Source organism: Eublepharis macularius, chromosome 8 (genome assembly GCF_028583425.1).
Source record: "Eublepharis macularius isolate TG4126 chromosome 8, MPM_Emac_v1.0, whole genome shotgun sequence".
NCBI lineage: Eukaryota > Metazoa > Chordata > Lepidosauria > Squamata > Eublepharidae > Eublepharis > Eublepharis macularius.
Window position 1 is genome coordinate 57762026 of NC_072797.1, and position 24345 is coordinate 57786370.

General features: G+C 44.2%; 1 pseudogene; it reads left to right on the plus strand.

The window, feature by feature from the left end:
• Positions 1 to 5554: 5554 nt before the first annotated feature.
• LOC129335113 (uncharacterized protein K02A2.6-like) lies at positions 5555 to 12407 on the plus strand (annotated as a pseudogene).
• Positions 12408 to 24345: the final 11938 nt, after the last annotated feature.

Sequence of the window (24345 nt, forward strand, 5' to 3'; positions counted from 1 at the left end):
TTACGAAAGTGCATTGAAAGTGCATTATTCAACGTGTGTGGAAATGGCCATGGTTAGCAAGAAATATAATATCTATGTTTCCACTGCTTACTCTTGGGCTTTAGATCTGTATTTTCATTGTAAAGAGACCCACAATGTTGCACTGTAAGATCCAAGAGCCAGAGCCCAGTATCTGCCATGTCATTATGAGAAATCTTGAGGCCCATCTTTCATATCATAAATTCCTTCTTTAGGACATTGAGAGATACTGCCACCCCAAGCATCCACTTGGACAGCTTGCACAACTAAGTTAACCTTTCTTGCAATACCCATTTTATTTTCTATGGACTTTCATGGATCTGAAGGCCGCAAAGCTGAAAGGGGAAAGTGCTGTTGAGTTATGAATTGTACTCTATTCGGAAAACCAGTTCTCTTTGTGTGGAATGTGCATGATGTGCTGAATTTCTGGAGGGAACCTGTCTCTTCTCATTAGAAGCATCGATGTTGTGGGGACGCTCACAACATAATATGGTACTTAAACATAACCCACTTACTATTACTAGTGTTCCCTTGCACAAGAGAGTTCCGTTCATTGTGGTTGTGTGGGTATCTATGACATAACTGGTCAAAAACACAGCTCCCTTCCTCCCATGCTTGAAACAATTCCTGCATTCAAATTAAAGTTTATCATTTGTTTTATTCTCCCCTGCAATGATAACCAACATGTCAGAAATCCTTTTCTTTTTTATTGATTTTTGTTGTCCATTGTAAGTTGTGCAGTAAGCTCTGCACTGAACACTTCTGCTTGTAATTGGTGAACATCTTACTCCATCACTTCCTACTCCTAACAGGATGTTCTCCCTTTCTGTTCTGTCCAGATAATATATTATGCTTAGGGTTGCAAACTGCCTAGAGAAAAAAAAAAGTCCAGTCCCTTTAAGAGAGTTTAATGGGATGTTATTTATCATGTGATGATATTATTTATTTTAAATTTAGCAGGTGATGTTATTTATCTCCATGCCATGAAAAGCTTCAGCTGTCCATGTCCACACACTGAGCCTCTGTTAAGGGGACAGGAGATTTTTCTCCATGTCTGTTGGCAATCCTACTATTACTTCTTGTAGGGTCATCCCACCAAATTTAAAACACAGCTAGGGCAAACCTCTGGCACATTGCCCGGATCAACCCTTATTCACCTGTCTAAGCTTGTTGCTTGTGGAAAACATGCAAGACAATTGACATTAAATAACATTGATCTGGGAGAACAGTAGGACCAGAGGCTATTGATTTTTTATCTACTTCTGTTTGTTGCTGCAAGTCGGAATGAATAATAAGGATGAGTAAATGGGGCAAATTGGAGCTAGAAAAAAATTGGATGGCAAATAGCTGCTGTAATTGCATGTAAGCAATGTGCTGAAAAGAGAAGCAGATTGCAAGGGAAGGAGCATCTTCATTTTCTGCATAAGTGCAGTTCGTGCAGAGGAAAGTCACCTTGGAGTCCTTGTGTAGCGCTAAACTTATTTTTCCTCTTTGTACCTGATAATGAGAGGGTTGTCAAATTGACATGACAAATGGAAGTGCGAAAAGTGGTGCAAAGTAGCAAAGAGTCTGTTCCTATAATTGATAAACTATGTAACAGTCAAAAATATAGGAAGGGAAATTTTTGTTTTAGTGATTCTCCTCCTCCCCAAGCTGCCTCCTATTACTGAGGTTAGAACGATCAAGCCATTTCTCTCTTCCAGCATTTTAATTTGCTAACCGTTTATTTCTGCTGCAATTTATTATGAAAATGTACCAGCACTACCATGCTGAGGTTTCTGTTATACTGGCAGCTCCATTCACAATTCAAAACATGTTAGTATTTATTGTTTGCCTCATCTTGAAGTCTTTGACTAGGTGACAATTTAAAAGTGTAGCAATTCCATGTTACAGAATATAATTCTATTACATTAAACTCTCATTACAGCCTCTACAGCTCTTTACCAACTTAACAGTGACCACTGAAAACCAGCCCCCAAAGGTAAGCTTTCGGCTGCTCTAGGTCTTACAGGATGCACACGACTGCCACCACCACAGCAGCTGTATGTTTTCTTCTCATCTGGAACTGAGGGCATAATTTTGAATACTGGGTTCTACCATCATGGATCTGCGTGAGACAGGAAATTAGTTGCAATGATCACATCCCAAGGCAGAATTTCTTCCCTCTCAGTTCTTTTCCTGCTTCCATTTCCAGTAATGGAAATCTATAACCGAGATTTCTAGATTTCTATATTAGCACCTATAAGGCTAACAAAATTTGTGGTGGGGTATGAGGTTTTGTGAGTCACAGCTCCAGGAGATGGATGGTAAGAGACTTTTACCAGTTAGAAGCTGAGTTATATGCAAAGAGGAGAGTGCTGTCTTCACTAAGAGGTGTTTACATCAATCACATTGCTGGTTCACAGGTCTTTGACTTGATTCTGATTCTTGTTCAATTTAAATTCTGTTCTCTCAGTACTGCACCTGGTGGATATAGGAGCAGACATTTTGCTTCTGCACATTGGTATTCAGGCAGGTAGTACTGCAGACTGGAAGGATATTGAAATATATGTTCTCTCACCCACACTCTAGTGATGAACAGAGCTGTTGCTAGGGCAGATAAAGAGGCAAAAGTTTTGCTTGCACACACTGGCATACAGGCACATGCAAGCAGTACTGTACACTGGGGAGAGGATGGACAGAGGCAATTGCTAAACTTCCCAACCAGGCTGTAGGCAGTATCTACCATGCCAACATCTATGTGCATTGCACCCAATTATATAGAGTTCTAACAAAAGAGAGGGAGAGATGTGTGTGTGTGGGTGGGTGGAGTGATAGGTGATAAGTATCTGAGATCTCTCAGTATCTTTCCTTTTCTTCAAAAGCTGCTATGGGTCCCTTTTTGTTTTTTCCTCAATAAAATTGTCCCCACCTGCTTTTAGTCTCAGTAAAAAGGGCCTTTTTCTAGTTAATAAAATGATGCACCAAAAAGGCATAGCGGGGGGGAATCCTTGTATATTTACCTGAATCTATGCACTCATGGGTATAAAAAGCGGAGTTTTCAACAGAATTGTATGGATGAAGGGAATGAACCCCTTTGTTTCCTGTCCTTTACCTTTCTACACTCTCCCCCCCGCCCCGAACCAAGCCCTTTTCTGGTATTGGAGACCATCTGGAAGGAAAAGGTTTCAGGCCCCAGATCCAGCAAAATAAAGGCATGGGAGCATGTAGTGCTTGGCACTCCTTGCATGCAGGCTCCGTTTTTTGTTTAAAAATAGACTCCTTCCTTTCTGCTTTTTTTACACATGAAGGATGGATTTTGCTATATATCTTAAAAATACCTGTTCTGCTATACATCTTAAAATTATATTTACCTATAATGATTTTCTTAATGCTTTGTTTATCTGTAAGACACTTTGAGACCACAGTTTGGTCGAGACAGGTGGCTTTAAACTATTTTAATAAATAGATTTAATAAATTCACTGAAACCAACATAAACAAAAACTAAAATGCATAGTTTTTTTAAAAAAAATAGCTTAATTATAGTAAATCAAGATTTTTTTTAAAAATTAGCAAACTCAATTGTTTTTGTACGTATCCCTATTAAGCATTTGTCATATAAAAACATTTTCACATGACTCAGAGCCCTAAATCATAACCACTTTCCTCCCGCCATAGTTGGAGCTATTGATCTTCTGTTCTTTTAAGTCTTCCTGCACGGCTCACAGTTTCTGTGGGTCAGCAGTTTGTACTTTTCTTTTGCTTCCATGCAGATAAGAGAGGACAGAGGGACAATACTGTAAATACCACCTTTAAAAAAATATGAGCACTCATAGGCTTCTGAACTGGACTTCCCAAAAACAATAACTGCCCAATCTTGAGGCCCATGGGGGCACTGGCACCTGTGCACCCACATAACTGCGGTGGTGACAGTTCACTCCCGAAGAACTTTCATGGGAGAGCTGCACTGGCAGGCTGAGCCCAGCAAGGCGCAGCCAGGAGAGAATGCTTGGTAGTTGTCCAGGCAACAGCGGCAGAATCTACTAATTGCAGGGTAATTGCTGGCTGCTTCCACACACGTTGGATAATCCACTTTCAATACTCTTTAGTGAACATTTGAAACTGATTTTCCATGTGTGGAACAAAAAATCCACTTCTAAAGGATTACGAAAGTGCATTGAAAGTGCATTATTCAACGTGTGTGGAAATGGCCGCTGTTGAGAGCACTGTCAGAGCCAAGCTACAAGTGACTTTTTTCACATGGACAACACTTGATCATTTTCGCAAGTTTTCCTGGGAACTGAAGTCCCAGTTTCTTTCCCCTCTCTGTTAGAATCGCAGCCTGAAGAGCCAGAGAAAGCTGGCTGCAGCAGCAGCAGCTTTTGCAAATTGTTCCTCCAGCCACAAGACTGCTCTCAATGATCGTTTGGGGGCGGGCAGCTGCTACTTTCTCCCTGGGTGTCCTGCTCCCGGGGAGCTGCTCTGGAGAAAGCCGCCGTGTCGGTGAAGCTCCAGCTGCAGCAACAGTGGAAGAATCTGCTGCTGCTCTAACATGCCCTCATTCTAGTTTTTCTCCAGCTCAGGAGCTCGCACCCTCATAGCCCCTGAGAAGCTTGCAGAATTGTTGCTCGACAACATTCTTGAAAAGCTGAAGGAGCATTTCGCACCACAACCATCACCAATTGCAAGCTGCCATGCCTTTTACAAGCAGGACCAGGCACCTGGCAAAATAGTCACAGTGTTCATCGCGGCCTTGAGGAAGTTGGCCCGGCTGTGCGAGTTCGCCAATTTAGAAGAAGCCTTGCGAGATCATTTAGTATGTGGCCTTCATGATGAGAAGCTGCAGCAGTGTTTGTTTGCCAAAAAAGACATTGACTTTAAAGCAACTTACGAAGAGGCCATCACAGCTGAGGCGGTGGAGCAATCTACCAAAGATGTGCAGCAGTCAAGAAGTCCAGTACTTCATAAAAAAACAGAGCCGGTGCATCAAGAGAGCATTGAAGGCAAGTCTGAAAGTGAAGATGAAGTCCTTTGCACCCAAACAACACAGCCCAAGCATCAGAGTCACAGAAGCACCCAAGGTTCCACTGTGCTAGTTGTGGGGGGAACCACGATCGTAGGCAATGCAGATTCCATGACGTGGAATGTCAGAGGTGCAGTAAGCGGGGCCATGTCGCTCGGGCCTGTAGAGCTGTCAAAGCTGGAATCTCGCTTTCCCAGTCTCCGCGTCAACCAAAGGCAAAAGGGTCGTTCCCGATGGAGGTATGTCATGAGAACATCATCATCTTGAACACCAAGATCGGCTTGAAAGAAAAAATCCGTGTCACTGTGCTGCTCAAAAGCTCGCCATGTGAGATGGAGCTGGACTCCGGATCAGTGCTATTGATCATCTCCATGGCTACCTATTGTCAAGTTTACCAAAAGAAGGACGTTCCAAAGCTTAAGCCATGTCATATCACCCTGACAGACTTCCAGGGTCAGCGAGTACCTGTCACTGGAATCGGCTAAGTCTGGGTAACATACAAGAACTTCCAGGGACCCCTCCGTCTCGTCGTCATGAAGGGGCGCCTCAGTAATCTCCTTGGACTCGATTGGTTCAAAGCGTTGGGCATCCAAGTCATCGAAGTCCAACAAATCGGCCGCGTTGATCTAGAGGCAGTCTGTGCAGAGTTCCCAGCCGTCTTCAACGGATCATTGGGGTGCTACACCAGACCTCCAGTGTCATTCAACCTCGACCCTTCAATTCAGCCTATCTGGCTCAAGGCAAGAAGAGTCCCCTTCCCACTCAACCCATGCATCGATGAAGAATTGGAGCACCTGCTAGCCCAAGGGGTTCTTGAGCCCGTGTCTCACACCAGATGGGAAACACCAATTGCAATGCCCCTCAAGGCCAATGGGGCAGTACGCATCTGTGCAGATTACAAGTGCACCATTAACAAGGCATTCCAGCAGCACGCATATCTGGTGCCGGTGGTCAGCCACCTCCTGGCATCTCTCGCAGGGGGGAAGACTTTTGGAAAGATCGACCTGGAACAGGCTTATCAACAGCTTCCAGTGGACAACACCACCGCGAAAGCCGAGACCATCGTAATGCATTGCGGCACCTTCAAGGTAAAGAGGTTGCAATTCGGCGTAAGCATAGCCCCCGGCATCTTCCAGGGACTGATGGAAGGCCTGCTCAGAGGGATTCCTGGCCATTGATGATGTCCTGATAGCGGGAGCATTCTCAGCCAAGCTTGTTGACCGCCTCTGAGAAGTCCTCCGCTGTGTCCAAGATGCCGGGCTAAAAGTAAAGAAAGAGAAATGCCAGTTTGGAGCCCCATGTGTAGAGTTCCTCAGGTTCCTTATCAACACCGACAGCATCCACCCAACAGACAATAAAGTGCATGCCATCACAAAAGTGCCACCCCCTCGTTCGAAGAAGGAGCTGCAAGCTTTCTTGGGTCTCCTCAACTTCTATCATGTCTTCCTGCCTCATAAAGCATCGATCGCTGAGCCTTTTCATCGTTTTCTGGAGAAGAATGTTCCCTGGGCTTGGGGCAAGAAACATGCCCTCGCATTCGCCGCTGTCAAGGAGCTCCTGTCCTCCAATTCTGTCCTCACGCTCTTTGATGAAGGAAAGCTGCTCATCCTCACCAGCGACACTTCACCTTACCGAATTGGCACCGTCCTGAGTCACCGGTTGCCAGATGGGCGGGAGGCCCCCATCGCTTACTTTCAAGAACTGTCTCCAAAGCTGAGTGCAACTATGCCCAAATTGACAAGGAGGCTTTGGCCTTAGTCGCCGGTGTGAAGAAGTTTCACGATTATGTCTACGGCTGGCATTTCTTGATCACTTCTGACCACAGACCTCTCTTAGGCCTCTTCGTGCCCGACCGCCAAACACCTCAAGTTATATTGTCGTAGGCTTTCACGGCCGGAGAATGATGGTTGTTGTGGATTTTCCGGGCTGTATAGCCATGGTCTTGGCATTGTAGCTCCAGACCTTTCGCCAGCAGCTGTGGCTGGCATCTTCAGAGGTGTAGCACCAAAAGACAGAGATCTCTCAGTGTCACACTGTCACACAGTGTGACACTGAGAGATCTCTGTCTTTTGGTGCTACACCTCTGAAGATGCCAGCCACAGCTGCTGGTGAAATGTCAGGAACTACAATGCCAAGACCACGGCTATACAGCCCGGAAAATCCACAACAACCATTGCCTCAAGTTATGTCTCTTCACATGCTGCGCTGGTCGGTCTTCTTGTTGGCCTATGACTTCCTGCTCTCCTACCATTCCAGCAAGGCCATCAGACACGCTGACGCTCTCAGGCACCTTCCACTGCTGGAGCCAGCCACTGACCCCTTGCCTGCTCATGGGGTCATGCAACTCGAAGACCTAACACAGCCGCCCCTTCTCGCTTTGGATGTCGCCGCCTGCTCACCCAAGGACCCCACCGTGTCCCGGGTTCTCAACTGGGTGTGGAGGGGTGGCCTGCCGGCAGAATGGGCTCTGAATTTCAACCGTACAGTTCCCGCCAGCACGAGCTGTCAGTGCATAAGGGGTGCTTCCTATGGGGTAGTCAGGTCGTGATTCCTCCCATGCTGTGGAAATGGGTGCTCGAGGCGCTTCATGTCAGGCACTCCAGCACCATAAAGATGAAGGCCCTGGCCAGAAGCTACGTTTGGTGGCTGGGATTGGACTCTGCTATCAAGGAATGGGTCCGAACTTGCCCGCCCTGCCAAGAGTCTTGCCCAGAGATGCCTCAAGCACTGGTCCAGGCATGGGAGACATCGCGGACACTGTGGTCATGGCTCCACATTGGCTTTGTGGGACCATTCCAGGGGCGCACATTCCTGATCATGGTGGACTCTTACTCTAAGTTGCTGGAAGTCATCCCTGTTGCTGCAATGACCTCTATCTGCATCATCCATGCAATCAGGCACCTGATTGCTACGCATGGCAGTCCCGATACTATCGTGTCAGACAACGGCACACAGTTCATGTCAAGGGAGTTCCAGAAGTTCCTTGATAACAACGCCATCTGGCATGTTATGTTGGCACTATTCCATCCATACACCAATGGGCAGGCAGAGAGGATGGAGCGAACAGCTAAGGAATCACTGTGCAGATTGGGTAATGGGGACATGAACCTGTGACGGACAGAACTTCTTTTGAGGCTGCATATCCCTCCACATGCCACCACTGGTCAGAGCCCGGCTGAGCTGCTTATGGGACAGAGGCTGATGACGCTATTCGACCGTCTGCATCCTGACTTTGCCCTGGATGTCAAAAGAGAGTCCAGGCCCTCTGAGGCACCTTGGCAGTTCCAGGAAGGGGACTGTGTGTTTGTGAGGAACTATGGCAGCAGCCCGGTGTGGTTCCCCGCAACTATTTTCCATGCTATGGGGCCCATGTTGTATGAGGTGGCCAACTCAGTAGGCAAGTTTTACCGCCGGCATGTAGACAACTGCATTGGAGGTGGCCGACGCGTGAGCAGGAGCCAAGCATGGGACTTGCCCCTGCTGTTGTGGACAACAGGACTGTTCCAGCCACAGCATCCGAGAGCCAAGGGGCTGACCTGGGAGAGGCCCATCCCAACCTGCTGCCGACAGACAGCAGAGCCAAGGCTGCTGAAAGAAATGAGGACACCGTTGCCGAGCAAAGGGAGGCCTCTATGGACTGTCAGTCACCAGCCAGCAAGCCTGAAAATTCCCTGGAGTTATGCAGGTTGCAAAGGACTTGGAACCCCCTGGTTCACCTATGGGACTTCGTCTGCAATGATTTGTCCCAAGCTTAGGTGGGAGGGGTGTTATGTATTGGCCCTAGCTTGAATAAACGATAAGGTTTTCCTGACGCTGAATCTTATTGGTGGTTACAGCTGGCAAGCAGCTAATGCCCTGCTATCAATAAAGGCCAATCACATTCTTGTAAATATATTATAATGTATATAGTTCATGCAAATGATGGTATCCTAGAGTACTTGTTGCTATTGGTTGTTGGTTAAGTCTGGGGCGGGGTTTGTATGTATATATTGAGGGTTTCTGTTCTACTGTCTGTCTGTCTGTTCTGGTTGGCAATAAAGCACGTTGTTTGAGCTAAATCACTCTGGGCTGGAATTACTCTGAGCTCCAGGCTCAGAACACAATAGTGTCCATAGCTGGGGGCAGCGATGATGGCTCCATTGTTACAGGTGCTACCGACAACCAGACAATTTACGCCCCTCTGGCGAGGAAGTACTTCTCATCTGCATCTGGATGGTCTGCTTCTGTGGCTACTTGCAGCTCTGATGCTGTGAGGGAGACAGTTGAGGGGCTGTGCGCCTGCTGTCAACAGGGGGTTGCTAGAGTGAGCACCCAGTCACCCCAACCCATGGCTGCACTGTCTCCCCTGCCTGAGGGGGGAACCCAGCTGTAGGAGTTTGAATGGAGCCCTGGCATAGGCTGCTAGAAGCCCTACTGCATAACAACCCCACCTCAAGTCAGGACTCAGGAGACATGAAACCTGTAAGGCAGCTTTGGGGGGAGTTGCTGCTCAGCTATTCTGGACTTAGCTCTCTTCCTGTGTGTCAGTGCAAGTCTTTCCCCAAATTTTGCGAAGTTCCCCCTGTGCACACTTGCCCTGCCACTGTGTGTACTCTCTCCCTCTTTGCGCTCTAAGTCCCCATGGCGGGGGGCTTTTGAGCAGAGCCTCCGGCTGCATTCCTACTTGCCTGGGGCCATGGCCATCCCAGCCAGATGTTATGTAGGGTGGGTGGAGGACTGAATAGCTACGGGGGGGGGGGGGCTCAGCCACTGCAGGGAAGTGAGCAGATTGGTGCCCATAGTAGTTGGCATCCTATGCTCCGCTAGGCCACAGTTGTTGGGTGTGTGTGCAAGCCCAGAACAGCTTAGAGAGCTAACTAACTTGGGCCCTGTCCCCTCGGCATTAGTGCAGGAACTTACGCTGCAGTTATGTTTGCGTCTGGCTGTAGAAGCCAGGCACGAGTGGAGGGTAGAGCGGCGCCACAGCCGGTCGCCATCATGGGGAGGGGGTTACACCTGTGTAAATGTGGCATCTGCCAGTGTAAAACTTAGTTGGCTCCCTGTGCAACTTCTGTCCCCCCCTCCTCTCAGGATTGCACAGTCTCCTTGCATCTCATCATACCTATGATGGACCATTCTTTCATACTGCAGATCAAAATGCAGCAACAGAAAGAAATTATCTGTGCTTGAAATGGAAGATCATCTTTTTAATGCCAGAAATTCATTCCTACAGTCATTAGTATTTTTGATTTCCTCCGGGGCAATGCACAATATCAATCCAATAGCCTGATAGAATTGTATTATTGAGGACTGACATTTTTATGTGAGAGCTGCTAGCAGCACTTCTAAATCTCTTCCTCAACAATCAACAGAATGCCTTTTGACATTCTACTCTAATTTCACATGATGCTGAATCAGATGTTAAAGATGATAGAGAAGACTCACTGGAAGGTGTAATTTTCCCTTACTTTACTACAAATGAGATAGCTAAGTTCTAAAGAAGTCAGGATGTTTGCATGCAAATTGCTGTAAGTGAAAATTTTGTTTATTTTAACATTTAATTTGAGAGAAATAGGCAATGAAAGAATTCAAATTGATCTTTTCAATTACCTTTCCCACACCATTGACAAAAATGTTTTGAATATCTTGGTACAGTAAAATCAAGTCGCAGAAGAAGATATAAGATTTGTACATTTGTAGTTTTGACATGACTGTAAATTCTACATTTCTTTTTTTAAAAAATGGGATTCTAGAAGTGAAACAGTGCAGCAAAACACAAGTTGACATTGCTAGTCAACCTATGGCATTGCTGTTTAATCCTTTATTACTCAAATGGGCAATGCTTAGCAGTAGGACAAAAGATTCAATAGTAGTAGAAAGGAATTGCATCTGTTTATTGATGCTCAATGTAGTTAAAAGATAGAAAGAAAGATGAAATATATATGGTGTGGTTTATGGAGATTGCATTTTTACAGATGTTCTTCAATTTTTACCTTATCCTTTAATAACAAAATCCTAATTATTTGTTCTTTCATATACAAAAACCAGGAAGATATGCTTATTGCACACCTGATAATGTCCATTCAGCATTTTTGCTTTGTTCCTTCATATAAAATTTGCCCCATTTTTATCTTTTTTGTTATTATAGGCTGTTTAAATGTGGGATTAGTGGTGCATTCATATTAATGACTAGCTTGATACTCGTGCTTTGCTACAGTATTTAACTACTTTAAATCCAGTTATAATACTTAAGTGTATGTAACATATTTTGGTTTGTGGGGTTTTTTTTTGAGTTGGCAACCCTAGTGGACTTTGAGGGGAAGACTGGGAGGTGCATTTTACCTCAGGACACATTCAATGACTCCCAATAGCAACTGCATAGTGTTTAGAATAGGGGGGGGGGTTGAGGACCCATCAGGCCACATATGCATATGACCTAAAGCTTGGCACTCTTCTCTCAATCAGGGAAGAGTGCCGCTGACCTTTAGTGGGCAGGGGTGCAAGCAGACAGCAGCCTGCCAGCCACACAGGGAAGCTGTATCCCTTTGGGAAAACACATTTTACCCTTTTTTACTCCTTAGGGGGTGAATGTCTTAAAATCCCTTCTTAGGGGGTATTTACATCATGAAAAGAATATTCACTCCAAATTTCACATTTCTAGGTCTAGGGGTTTGGGCTGGGCATTGATGAGTCAGTCAGAACACTTGTCTTTATATATAGAGAGATAGATGATAATCACACTCCTTCATTTCATAATTATTGTCATTAATAGCAAAAGAAATGCACAGGTCTAATTTATAATATTGGTTGCCAAGTGGTGTGCAGCAACAATAGGTCTGTGGAGAAAGTAGGAGTGTCATCAGAGTCTTTTAGAATGTGCATGTGTGAAACACTGTGTGCAAATTGTTCTGTACTGTACAGTACTGTTTGAATACTTGAAAAGTAATCCAATGAACAGATTCAAACTGTTATTAAACAGCAAACTGATTGGCAGACAACTGGCTCCTGGTCTGCAACCAGTGAACAGATGAGGAATTAAATAAGTGTTTGAGCATTCTGAAATGTTCCTTCAGCTTTTTTAATAGAACGAATCACATATTCCATACCATACAGGATGTACCATACAATAAACTCTTTATTAAGTCATGAGGGTTTTTTTCCCACAGTCAGAATTTTCCAATACTTACAGGCCAGGAAGCTACAGTCCCAATATCTGTATGATAATGGAGTACATTATTGTTTACTTTTTTTCAGGTTAGCCATTATGAAGATGTTGTTGTTAGAGTGACACTACATGTGTCTCCATTTTTCTGTAAAATATTGTGGAAAAAGTCTGTGATTGTACACACAAGACTTTGGCATAACTTTGAAATTTCAGTGGTGTGTGATTATGAATCTGTGAGATGAAAGAAACTTTGAATTGTCTCCTCAAAATGTCTATACATTTTCCCCTATAACGTGAGGCACCTGTTCTTGCATGGTTCTACAGTTTATCTTCTTTCAGCTAGCAGATTGTTCTGTATGTGAACTGTTATAATAGTGGATGGTTGTGCCTGTGGGTGCTGGATTGAATTAGATGGCCTTTTGATGCATTATAGCTTTATGATCTTATGAAGCAACTTTGTAAGTGTGTGATGCACATCATCTCCTGGCTGGTGGTGCTGCTGCTTCAGAGCTGGAGAGAGGGATGATGGCTTCTCCATCCTGTACAGCATGTTAAATAAAACATTTTTGGGAGGAGAGAGAGTGGGAGAGAGCAGGGCAGCGGGCAGGGAGGGACCTGGTGGCTGAGAGGTGGGCTGGAGGTGGCAAGGAGCATGGAGCTGGTGTGTAACTGCCGTGCCAGTCAGTGGCCGCTTGACCTGAACCATGTAGAGGGGAGGGGGGAGTCCCCAGGAAATGTGAAAATTGCTGCGGCAGGCTACCCCTCCCCCTCCCCCTCCCCGGATTCCTAGTTAGAGCCAGATGGGTTGGGGGGGAACAAGAAGCCATTTTAAAAAATCATCCTGCTGGATCCGTTCAAAGATGCAGCTTGCCCAAGATCACACTTCATGGGAATCCAGATGGGTAGCCTTGTTTTTTTGTCTGTAGCAGTAGAAAAGAGTAAGAGTCCAGTAGCACCTAGAAGACTACCAAAATTTGTGGTAGGGTAGAAGCTTTTGTGAGCCACAACTCACTTCTTCAGGTACCAGGTATCTGAAGAAGTGGGCTGTGGCTCACAAAAGCTCCTACCCTACCACTAATTTTGTTAGTCTTATAGCTGCTACTGGATGCTTGCTTTTTTCTACTTCTCATTTCAGGCTATTTCCCCTGAACCAATCACAGCCCATCGTATACAGTTCACGTCAGGACTTTTCATCTCTATTTTTTTCTTCTTGTTACGCAGAGGGCAGTACCTGGTATTCATCAGGTGACTCAAGAAAGCTCACACCCTACCACAGATTCTGTTAGTCTTACAGATGCTACTGGACCCTTGCTCTTTTCTACTGCTATAGGCCATGAAAAAAATTAGTGCTTAACTCCCCCCCACTAGATGTCACCACCATTTCTATCTTTAGAAATGTGCTGTATGGAGTGAAGATAAGTCAAGTTATATAGGGTTTCCGCCTTCCTGATATCTTTTAAAATTATTTATAGGTGAATTGTAATTTTAATAATGCTTTTATGAGTTTGTGAATTGCTTGTTTATATTGCTGATTATGTGTTTTAATTGATGTAATCCACCCTGAGCCCGTATGGGGAGGGCAGAATAGAAATATAATGAAATAAATAAATAAATGATAGCTAAACAAAACTTCCATGTGCAGAAACAGTGTGTGACTGTCACATCCCATGAGCAAATAGCAGAGGACAGTCTTCACAATTTATGCCCCACCACTTATGACCTTCCCAGAGGTATCTAGCTAGCCGGGCTACTCTTGGAAAGAGAATGCTGGATTATATAGACCTTTGGCCTAAACGCAGGGATGACCTTTAGATAACTGAGCATGTTTTAAATAACAATGGCATTTTCAGATACGTAGAAGCTTTGTACTGGGTCTTTGGAGGGAGCTACTGCTGCAGGACAGCCAGGTGAGCATGTCTGCCCCTCTGGAGGGAGCCATGGCAGCAGGAAGCCCAGAGTTCCTGGGTTTTCTAGGGCCCATGTTTTTAAAATGGGCTCTGTTGCTAGTTAGTATATAAAATGTGGTTACTGTCATGTGAGTGGTTAGACTACATAGACCACAGATGTCTCTCACAATTTGATTGGATTTTCTGATTCTGTTCCCACTGCAGCCCACCCACAATGTACCCCACACTTTTCTTGAGCCCCAATCCATAGGAGCCTCTTGTTGGGGTGCCCGGGAAGACATAGGGAGACTAGGAAATGTGAAGAAACTGTTTCTTGAGAAGAGCTCTGCTTGTGGTTTTTTGGCTCCAACCCCCTGTGACCATGACTGCCAAATCAGCTCACATTGGTCTAGATTAACCTTTAATGTAATAAACAAGGGCTTATTTTGCAAGCCAATAGCCATCCATATCCCTATATTTGAACCTGTTGGAATATCTTCTCTGGAAAACAGAGTTGGATCGAGACTAAATTTTCCTTCTGAGAAACAGAACTTTTGTACACACACCCTCCCACTGCAATTCACTGACCTCCTGGAAATACTATTCCTGGGGAACAGCAGCCCCTGAAGAAAGATTTAAGGGAGGACTGTAGAAGAAATTAGGAATTTGCAAAATGTTATGGAAAATTTAGTCTGAATCCAATCTGTAATGATACAAAATAATAATATGAGATTCAAGTGTACATGATTAATCTTGATAGATCAAGATGGGCAGCCGTGTTAGTCTGCCTGTAACAATAGAAAAGAGCAAGAGTCCAGTAGCACCTATAAGACTAACAGAATTTGCGGTAAGGTATGAGCTTTTGTGAGTCACAGCTTCTTCAGCCTTTCTTGATTCAGCCTTCTCGAGAGGAAAATTATCCAGGATCTTGAAAAAGAGTGATCCTAGAATCACAATATCGTTTCTGCAGCAACCGGAGGATGTTTCTAAGACCTGTGCTTTTCTTTTGTAAAGAATTAAAAAAAAAAAAACAGCTGCAGGCACCAGAAAAGTAGTCCCTGGAATGCAATTAAGCTCAATTGCCTTCTAATGTATTCTATACCCTTTACAACCATTACATTCCCAATGTAATGCATTACTTAAAGTAACAATTATCAAGTGATTTGAATTGTTTCCTCAGAAGATGTTACAATGAGGAGAATACTATTTACATATAAACTAACAAGAAATAGTGTTTTGAAATACAAAGGTAGATGAATGAATTTAATTTTATCCTGTGTCTAGGAACAATTATGTGAAGCAAATGAGCACAGATCTGATCTTTTAACAACAGTGGTGACATCAGGAGTCACCTAAATAGGTAATTATGAATGATCAACACCGTGAATCAGATCCTACGAAATGTACATGGCATTTTACGGGCAGAATAGGTCTCTCTTGTCTCCTCCTTGCAGTTGCTGCCTTTGGAGCCTCTAAGACCACTGTTGAAGGACAAACGATCATCTAGAATGCCATTTGATGCAGCACTGTAGCTGGGCTAAAGGGAAGTTAGACAGCAGCTCCCTTGCATCTCCCTTACTCTAAAGAATAATCAAAACCAAATCAACAGGTGTTATGATATTCCATATCCATAAACTATGCTAACACATACTAATCTCCCTAGCTGATGTATCATATAAGTATACACATTTTAGTACAGATAAGACACCCCAACAGATGGAGTGTTTGCAAGTGTGTGCAGGACACAAGGTAATAGGGAGAGAGTACATTCTCCATTGTGAATTCTTACAAGATATGTTAAGGAGCTAATCTATCAGGCAGTATGTATGTCTGGCAATTCACACCCACTGAAAGCCTCTTCCATCATCACTAGTGTCGATCCAAGCCAAGCCACTGAATTGAATTTAATTCCATTGCATCCAATTCAGACTGGACGTTCTGTAATTTAATAAAAAGAGAATAATTTTCTCCCCATCTTGCCTGTTTCTTTTTTAGATACTCTCAATTCTCTCCCCTGCTCCCTTAAAAAAAAAGTTAGGTCCCCAGCACAATTCAACAACTTATCTATGCAATATCATGAAGTGGTACTTGTATAGTCTTTTGGCTCACAGGATTTCAAAACACTAGTGAAGCCTTATTGGTCACTGTTGGTGAGAAAAATATAGATGGTCCATTGATCTAGCCCAGAGACAGATGCTGACTGGAAGAACAGAAATATCTCTGAAAGCATATTGATGTTATGAAGTATTGTTAACAGGTCCTTGGGCTATAGTGTGCTGATATGGAGTGGCTGAGCACAGGTTGTGGGAGAAAGCCTCTTCATTTCTAATTATCATTTTGAAAGTTGTTTACTACAAGTTCTTTAAAATTTTGAGTGCATGCTTGACTTTTTAGTGCAATGCAGTGCCACACTGATTTTCTTTTATTCTTTTGTCAAGATATTCCTAGCAATCACACAAACCACTAAAATCATGGAGAGTCCCAAGTGCAAAGCAATATAGTAAGTTAGTTGGCCAAACCAGACCTTGATTTCACAGCCTTGAGTTAGTTAGCCAATCCAGTCCTATTACAGAGCTGATTGACGGCCCTTGATTGCTAAATAGGATTTTCACCGAGACTGTAGTCAATGGGAGAAAGGAGTTTGGAATCTCCAAGGGGAGTGGTTAGGATAAACTCTCAACTGCCTTTCTTGTCAAAGAGGCTGCACATTCTGAGGCTGGGTGGGCAGGAGACAATGGCATCTAATCACTTGGCATTCCAATGTGTATTCCAGTCTTCCAGTCGGGAGCCGGCAATGTTTTGCCCAGCTGGGCAGCTTGCTACTGCAGCATGAAATGCTTTAGTTAATGCTTTATGATTTTTCCCAATCATAAGCAGGTATTCAACAGCAGAGGGCTAGGCAGACTGCTCACAAACTGGATTGGAGAATCTGACCCGGATATAAGGGATATTGAATATTTATGGTATTCCTGATACCTTGACCTGAATCAAACCAATTTTTTTTGGTGCACACCCCGAGGCAACAGCATAACCTTTTGAGAGTCAAAGCCTCCTTCTTGAGATATCAACTGTATTGAAGGCTAACAGTGGTTAATGTACTCCAAACCACTGATTTAGTTCCTTCTCTGAAGTACTGTAACAAACCATGGGTAGTGGAGTGGTTCACATTCAGGCCACCAATCTGATCACCAGTGGAATCCTATGCAAAGTTACTCCAGTGTAACCTCATTCAGTGAGTTTAGACTGTAATAACTCTGCGTAGGATCACACTAGTAGTTTAAACATCACTGTACAACCAAGGTTTCATGTGTTGTCTGTACCAAAGAATAAAGACCAACTATGGATTCTTCTCTCACATCTAAGGGCAACTGAAGGGAGAGTAATAATCTCATATTTCACACAGATCTTTTGAACAAGCAGTGCTTATATTTTAACTCACCACTTTATCCAGCACAATATGTTCTTGTTTGGTATTAATTAATAAATTGCCTGAATATTTTGCTGAGCAATATACTCAAGAAAATTTAATTTCCTAAGGGAATCAGTTGCAGCCATTCAGATTTCAACTCTGTGGGTGATGTATCAAGATGAGTCAACAAAATAATACTGTCCTTGTGATGATTCATCTGGAATCAGTGAAAGAGGACAGATATTTTTGTGCAATATGAAGTATCTTATAGATTCAGTTCATCAGTTAATCTTCTTTTAGAATGACTATATGTATTCTGGTTGTACTGTCCTGAATCTTTTGCTCAGACACAAACTACAAAGTAAGATATCTTCCTACAATTGCTCTTCACTCAGATTTCCAAATAAACATGGGATACTTGATATACTGTTAATCTTGTTTTGTTATCCAAATAGGTGGTCTCCTAATTAATCGGGGGAATTAGCTTAAAGGAGACAAGAGGGAGGAGGTAACTGGGACTTTCCACCTATGTTGATGGGGATTGTTTCCTTAGAGAACTCTCAAAAGAACTAGTCAGATGTTCAACCAGAAAGATTTTATTTTAATTAAAAGAGAAATCAAAGGGCATGTCCAGGGTCTGGGCCCCAGCCCCTGGACTTGCTGGGAGGGAGGCAACTGGGAGGCAGCAGCCATGCCGCCCCAGCCAGCAACCAGGGTCAGAACCCACCTACACCCGGGAAAAGGGGCAAAGGACCAGGGCTAGAGGAGGCAGAGAGGCACCAGCTAGACCCACCCTCCAGGGGGGCGATAGGGGGCTCAGCAGAGCAGAGGGAGAGGGCACAAGCAGGGGGAATAGGGACCCAGCAGATGCCCAAACAGAGCTCTTACCTGGCAGAGAGGAGAAGCAGCCACAGCAGCTCAGAGCCATGCCCCAGCCTCCACCTCAGCCTGAAGACAGCAACCTGGCTCAGGAGATGCTCAGAACCAAGCCCTTCCAGGTGAAGCTGCTGAAGGCATTCTGTGGGAAGAGCTGGGCAGCCAGCCAAGGGGCCACAGCTGGGCCTACCTTCACTAATCAGCTCAGCCAAAGAGGCCTGGCAGCCAGCCTACATGACGCAGCTGTTGCTGATCCAGGCAGAACAGCCAGCTACCCCAACTGCAGCAGCTTGAGACAGCACAGGCCAATGCTGGAAGGCCAGGGAGGGGTGTGGCCTGGCAGGCAGGACCTGTGAGGAGGGCGGGGCGGGGTGGGGCGGGGCGGGGTGGGGCGGGGCAGTGAGAGAAGGCCCTATAAAGGCTGGCTGGGGGGGGGGAAGAGCTCTGGGGTGGTGGGTGTAAGGAGTGATGGTGTGGAGAGGGCATGGAGCAAGAGTGGAGGAGAGTTCTGGGAGGAGGAGATGATGGAGGACACAGGGGGTGAGCATGCCAGGTTGAGCAGGCCAGTGAGTGGACTGAGAGGGAGTCTAGGTGATGTATACCTCCCCTCCTTCCACAGAGCAGGGTCCTGCAGCATCCCTGGCACCCCTCTGATGTCAGGGCTGGCCCAGCTGGCGCCCCGCCCAGCGGCAGCAGCGACAAGCCCTGACAGGGCAAACATTCAAAAATCACACACAGTACATATACAAGACTTACTAAGAGAAAATCAGGGAGGAGAAGGGAGAAAGTAGTTTGGGGGGAAATAATCAGCTGCCTAGGGAGGTGGTGAGCTCCCCTTCACTGGCAGTTTTCAAGAAGAGGCTGGATGAATACTTGTCAGAGATGCTTTAGGCTGATCCTGCACTGGGCAGGGGGTTGGACTAGATGGTCTGTATGGCCCCTTCCAACTCTATGATTCTATAATAGTTACCATTCTCAAGGATAGAGGTCAGTGGAGGCAGCAGCAAAATGACCCACATTTCATAAAGAAGAGAAGGGGCACAAATAAATTTGGGGGCATGTGTTTGGATCCAAAGACATACACACACTCACTGGTGGCTAGGGAATGCAGACATAAGGCAAAATTCTCCCTGGGGCAAGCTGACACTGCAAAAACAATGACTTAATGAGTTTTCAGGAGATGGATAATAAGCTGGGAGAGGTTATATGGATCTACTTGAGGTGGACTATAGGTGCGCATGGTGCTTGATGACCCTTGGAGTACTGGATGTGAAAAGCTACCAGGTTTGCTGAATAGCATTAAGTATTGCTAGATTAGGGTAAACCGGTAAAGGGATATGAGGCTGGGCGTGTGAGAGATGAATCAAGGGTTTCCTGGAAGCCTCGTTGTGCTAAGTTATGCATCTCTTCAGGGCAAGGAAGGGGGTCTTTAGTCAGCCAGCCACTCTGACTCCGCTGTTAAAATATTTTTTCAAGGCTCTTACCTGGCTGGAATCCATTTTGTTCTATTTCAGGCCAGGCAGCATCTTGCACTTACGCTATATGAGAAAGGGAGTTTATGATTTCATATCTGTAAACTGACCTTCAGCAGGAGGAGGGGTCTGACTGCTAACAGTTTCAGAATTTGATCTATGTGCCTATAGGTGTGTGCCTATAGTGTGCACATATATATCTATATGTGCCTCTAGGGTGTGCCTATGCAAGAGTGGTTTCTGTTAGCTCAAAATAGAAAAATGTATCCTAGAGAACTGTTGGGGATGAAAATGCCCACTTCTCTGGACCATGTTCTGCAGCTATATTCCAAATGTGACCCTCTTTTATTATCTGTCTCTGTGTGGCTTTGATAGAGGGAGAGTCCCTCTCTTGGGAACTGATCTATCTTCCTTCTGAAGCAAAGTGCATTGGTGAGTATGGGCTAAAAAGTAAGAAACAAGCCTGAAAGGAAGAAAGCCATTCCTCTTGCATGTTCAAGATTACGTATCCAATTATGTCAGAAGACTCTGGCAAGACTGTACATTTTTTTACTGGAATTATTTGCAACAGTGAAATGGGGCTCATAAGTGCTGAAGTCCCCCCCCCCTCATAAGACAGAGAGCATTGGATGGCGCCTTTCACGCCATTAGTCTTATTTGTGAGCCTTTTGGTCTTGTCCCTCCAAGCAGCCAGACATCACTGTTGAGCTTTGTCTGTTGCTGAAAGGCAATTACCAGAACACCTGTTTCTTTCAGAATTCTCACACCTACCTATCACCTCCAGGATAAAGCTACAAAGTTTCTCTGATGGTGGGCATAGTAAAGAATACCACTTCCTGGGAACTGAATCTAGAAGCCCTTCAACTGTCTTTAATATACATTTTTACACAAGGAATGTGTGGGTTTGAAAACTCATTTTTAAACATTTAACTTCATAAATTTAAAATATTCATATGCCTTGATTCAATATCTCAAACCTTATTGTATGTTTTATTATTTAACTGGCAGTTAAATATAAAATAATATACAAAACAGAAAGTGTAAAATTGTCAATGCAACAGTATTCTATTTTTTAAAATACACACCACACACTCAGGAGTACAGTTGTATTAAAAAGAGTATGGTTGCTAAGAAACGGCAAGGTTCTCTTAAAGAATGCTGATGAAAAACTACATGCTTCTTTCTACTTTTTAAAATAAAGTTCCACATACCTGTGTGTTTTACTGAATTTCTTGTGAGAAGCTTCTTGAAACCGATTTCTTTATTTAAAAGGTTGTCTTTAATCCTGCGGAATCTCCATTCTTTTGTACCATGGATGGACTATTTCTCAAAAGCTCCAGTTCCATAGAAAAACCACCATAGCATCACTGCCCCTCCTTGGTGTGATGCCTTGCCCTGTCTCCATCATAGAATTGCATCCAAACCTTACCTTTCCAGTGTAATTCCTTGTTACCTTCATCATGTGTGAGCTGTGACATAAAGCACGTTATAAATCTTATTTTTTTCCCTTCCCAGGCATGGCCAGGCCTGCACGTGGTTCAAAATGTACTAATTTATTTTATTGCCTCATGCCATTAAGTCATATCATTTATGCTGTATGTGAAGGGACTGTAAAAAAAAAAGTTTGAATGGAAACATTTGGTCCCCCCCCCCTTTTAAAAATATATATATGTGAGTGTGATATTTTATTCTCCCTTTGTTCAATGGAATTCTTACCAAAGGAAAAAATGCAGAGATTCTTAACAAATATTTGCAAAAAGCTTATGTATCTGCTCTGTTTCTTCAATGCAAATTTAGTACATAGTTTTTATATTTTGTTGGATCTGTTCATGTATGAATAAGTTTATTAGTTTTGGCCAATGTAGACAAAGCACCTTTAGAAGGTAATTCATTCTATTTTTTTCTTTTTTCTTTGCCAACTACCATCTTTTTTTGGTCCAGAGGAGTTAGCCATGTTAGTCTGTAGTAGCAAAATCAAAAAGAGTCCAGTAGCACCTTTAAGACTAACCAATTTTATTGTAGCATAAGCTTTCGAGAATCACAGTTCTCTTCATCAGATGCATAGAGGGCAAAAAGAAACTGGTCAGATATAGAGGAGGAGAGGGGAGGGTGGAGTAGATGCAAACAGTTCCTTCTAATATGGAGATGAAAACAGCTCCTTCTGATATGGAGATCAATTTGCTTCTGTAAAGGAAATCAGGTACTTTTGATAATGAGATAACCATTCATAGTCTCTATTCAGTCCCAGCTTGACAGAGTCAAATTTACATATGAATTCCAATTCAGCAGCTTCCCGTTGGATTTTGTTTTTGAAAGGTTTCTGATGAACTACAGTGACCTTTAAGTCTTTGATGGAACGTCCTGGTAGATTGAAGTGTTCTCCCACTGGTTTCTGGACGTTGCCATTTCTAATGTCAGATTTGTGTCCATTTATTCTTTTGCGTAGAGGTTGGCTGGTTTGTCCAATGTACAGAGCAGATGGACATTGTTGGCACATGAGGGCATATATCACATTGGAGGATGAGCAGCTGTAAGAGCCAGAGACAGTGTAGTTGATGCCATTGGGTCCTGTAATTGTATTCCCTGGGTAGATATAAGGGCAGAGCTGGCATCTGGGTCTGTTGCAGGGCCTGGTACCTGTGCTGGTGACTCTGCTAGCCCATTCATGATTGGAAGTGAGAAGTCGTTTAAAGTTGGGGGGCTGTCTGTAGGCAAGGAGAGGTCTTCCACCCAGGGCTTCTGAGAGAGAGGTATCATTTTCCAGGATGGGTTGTAGCTCACTGATGATACGTTGGATGGGTTTGAGCTGGGGACTATAGGTGACAACCAGTGGTGTTCTGTTGTTAGATCCTTTAGGTTTGTCCTGGAGCAGGCTGTTTCTGGGTACTAGTCTGGCCCTGTTGATTTGTTTCCTCACTTTATTTGGTGGGTACTGTAGCCCCAAAGATGCTTATTGTAAATCTCTTAAGTGGGAGTCCCGATCAAGAGCATTAGAGCAGATATGGTTATAACGTAAGGCTTGGCTGTAGACAATTGACCAAGTGGTATGTTTAGGGTGGTAGCTGGAGGCATGTAGATATGAGTATCGGTCTGTGGGTTTCCGGTATAAGGTGGTATTTATCCGTCCATTATGTATTTGTACAGTGGTGTCCAGGAAGTGTACCTGTTGTGTAGAGTGGTCCAGGCTCAGGTTGATAGTAGGGTGATAGTTGTTGAAGTCCTGATGAAATCTCTCAAGGGCTTCCTTCCCATGGGTCCAAATGATGAAAATGTCATCCAAGAATCTTAAGTATAGTAGTGGTTCCAGTGGATGGGAGCTGAGGAAGCGTTGCTCCAAGTCTGCCATGAATATGTTAGCATATTGTGGTGCCATGCGTGTGCCCATGGCTGTGCCATTAACCTGTAGATATAAGCTGTCACCAAATTCGAAGTAATTGTGAGTGAGTACAAAGTGACAAAGTTCAGTGGCGAGGTGTGCTGTGGTTTTGTCCGGGATAATATTCCTTATGGCTTGCAGTCCATCTGCATGTGGGATATTGGTGTATAAAGCCTCCACATCCATGGTTGCTAGGATGGTGTCATCTGGTAGGTTGTCAATGGACTGTATTTTCCTGAGGAAGTCAGTGGTGTCCCGTAAATAGCTGGGTGTGCTGGTGGCATAGGGCCTGAGGATAGAGTCCATGTATCCTGAGACTCCTACTGTGATTGTGCCAATTCCTGAAACAATGGGGCATCTCGGGTTACCCGGTTTATGGATTTTGGGTAGTAGGTAGAATCTTCCTGGTCATGGTTCCTGGGGTGTGTCCGTATGGATGCATTCTTGTATGTCCACAGGGAGAGTCTTTAATATTTTATTGAGTTCTCTTTTGTATTGCTCTGTAGGGTCAGAAGGTAGTATTTTATAGAATGTTGTGTTGGAGAGTTGTCTTTCTGCTTCTTGTAAGTAGTCTTGTTTGTCCATGATGACAACTGCTCCACCTTTGTCAGCTTCCTTGATTACGATGCCAGAATTATTTTGGAGGCTGTTTATTGCATCTCTTTCTGCATGGCTGAGGTTCTGCTTTAGGTGTTGTTGTTTGTCAATTATCTCAGCACTTCAGGCAAATGGCTACTCCAGAAATGAAATCCGAAGAGCAATCAAACCCAGGATGAATCAAACAACCAAGGAAAAACAGTCTCCTACAGGAAAAGTGTTTTTGCCATATATCAAAGGAATTACTGATCAGATGGGAAAGCTTATGAAAAAGCATAACCTTCAAGCAGTATTCAGACCCACCCGAAAAATACAACAGATGCTACGATCAGCAAAAGACAGTAGAGACCCCCTCACCTCTGCAGGAGTATACCGTATACCCTGCAGCTGTGGACAAGTTTACATCGGGACCACAAAGCATAGCATCCAGACAAGAATAAAAGAACATGAAAGACACTGCAGACTTGGACAACCTGAAAAATCAACAGTGGCTGAACATAGCCTAACTCAAACAGGGCACAGTATCTTATTCCAGGACACCAAAATACTGGACAACACTTCCAA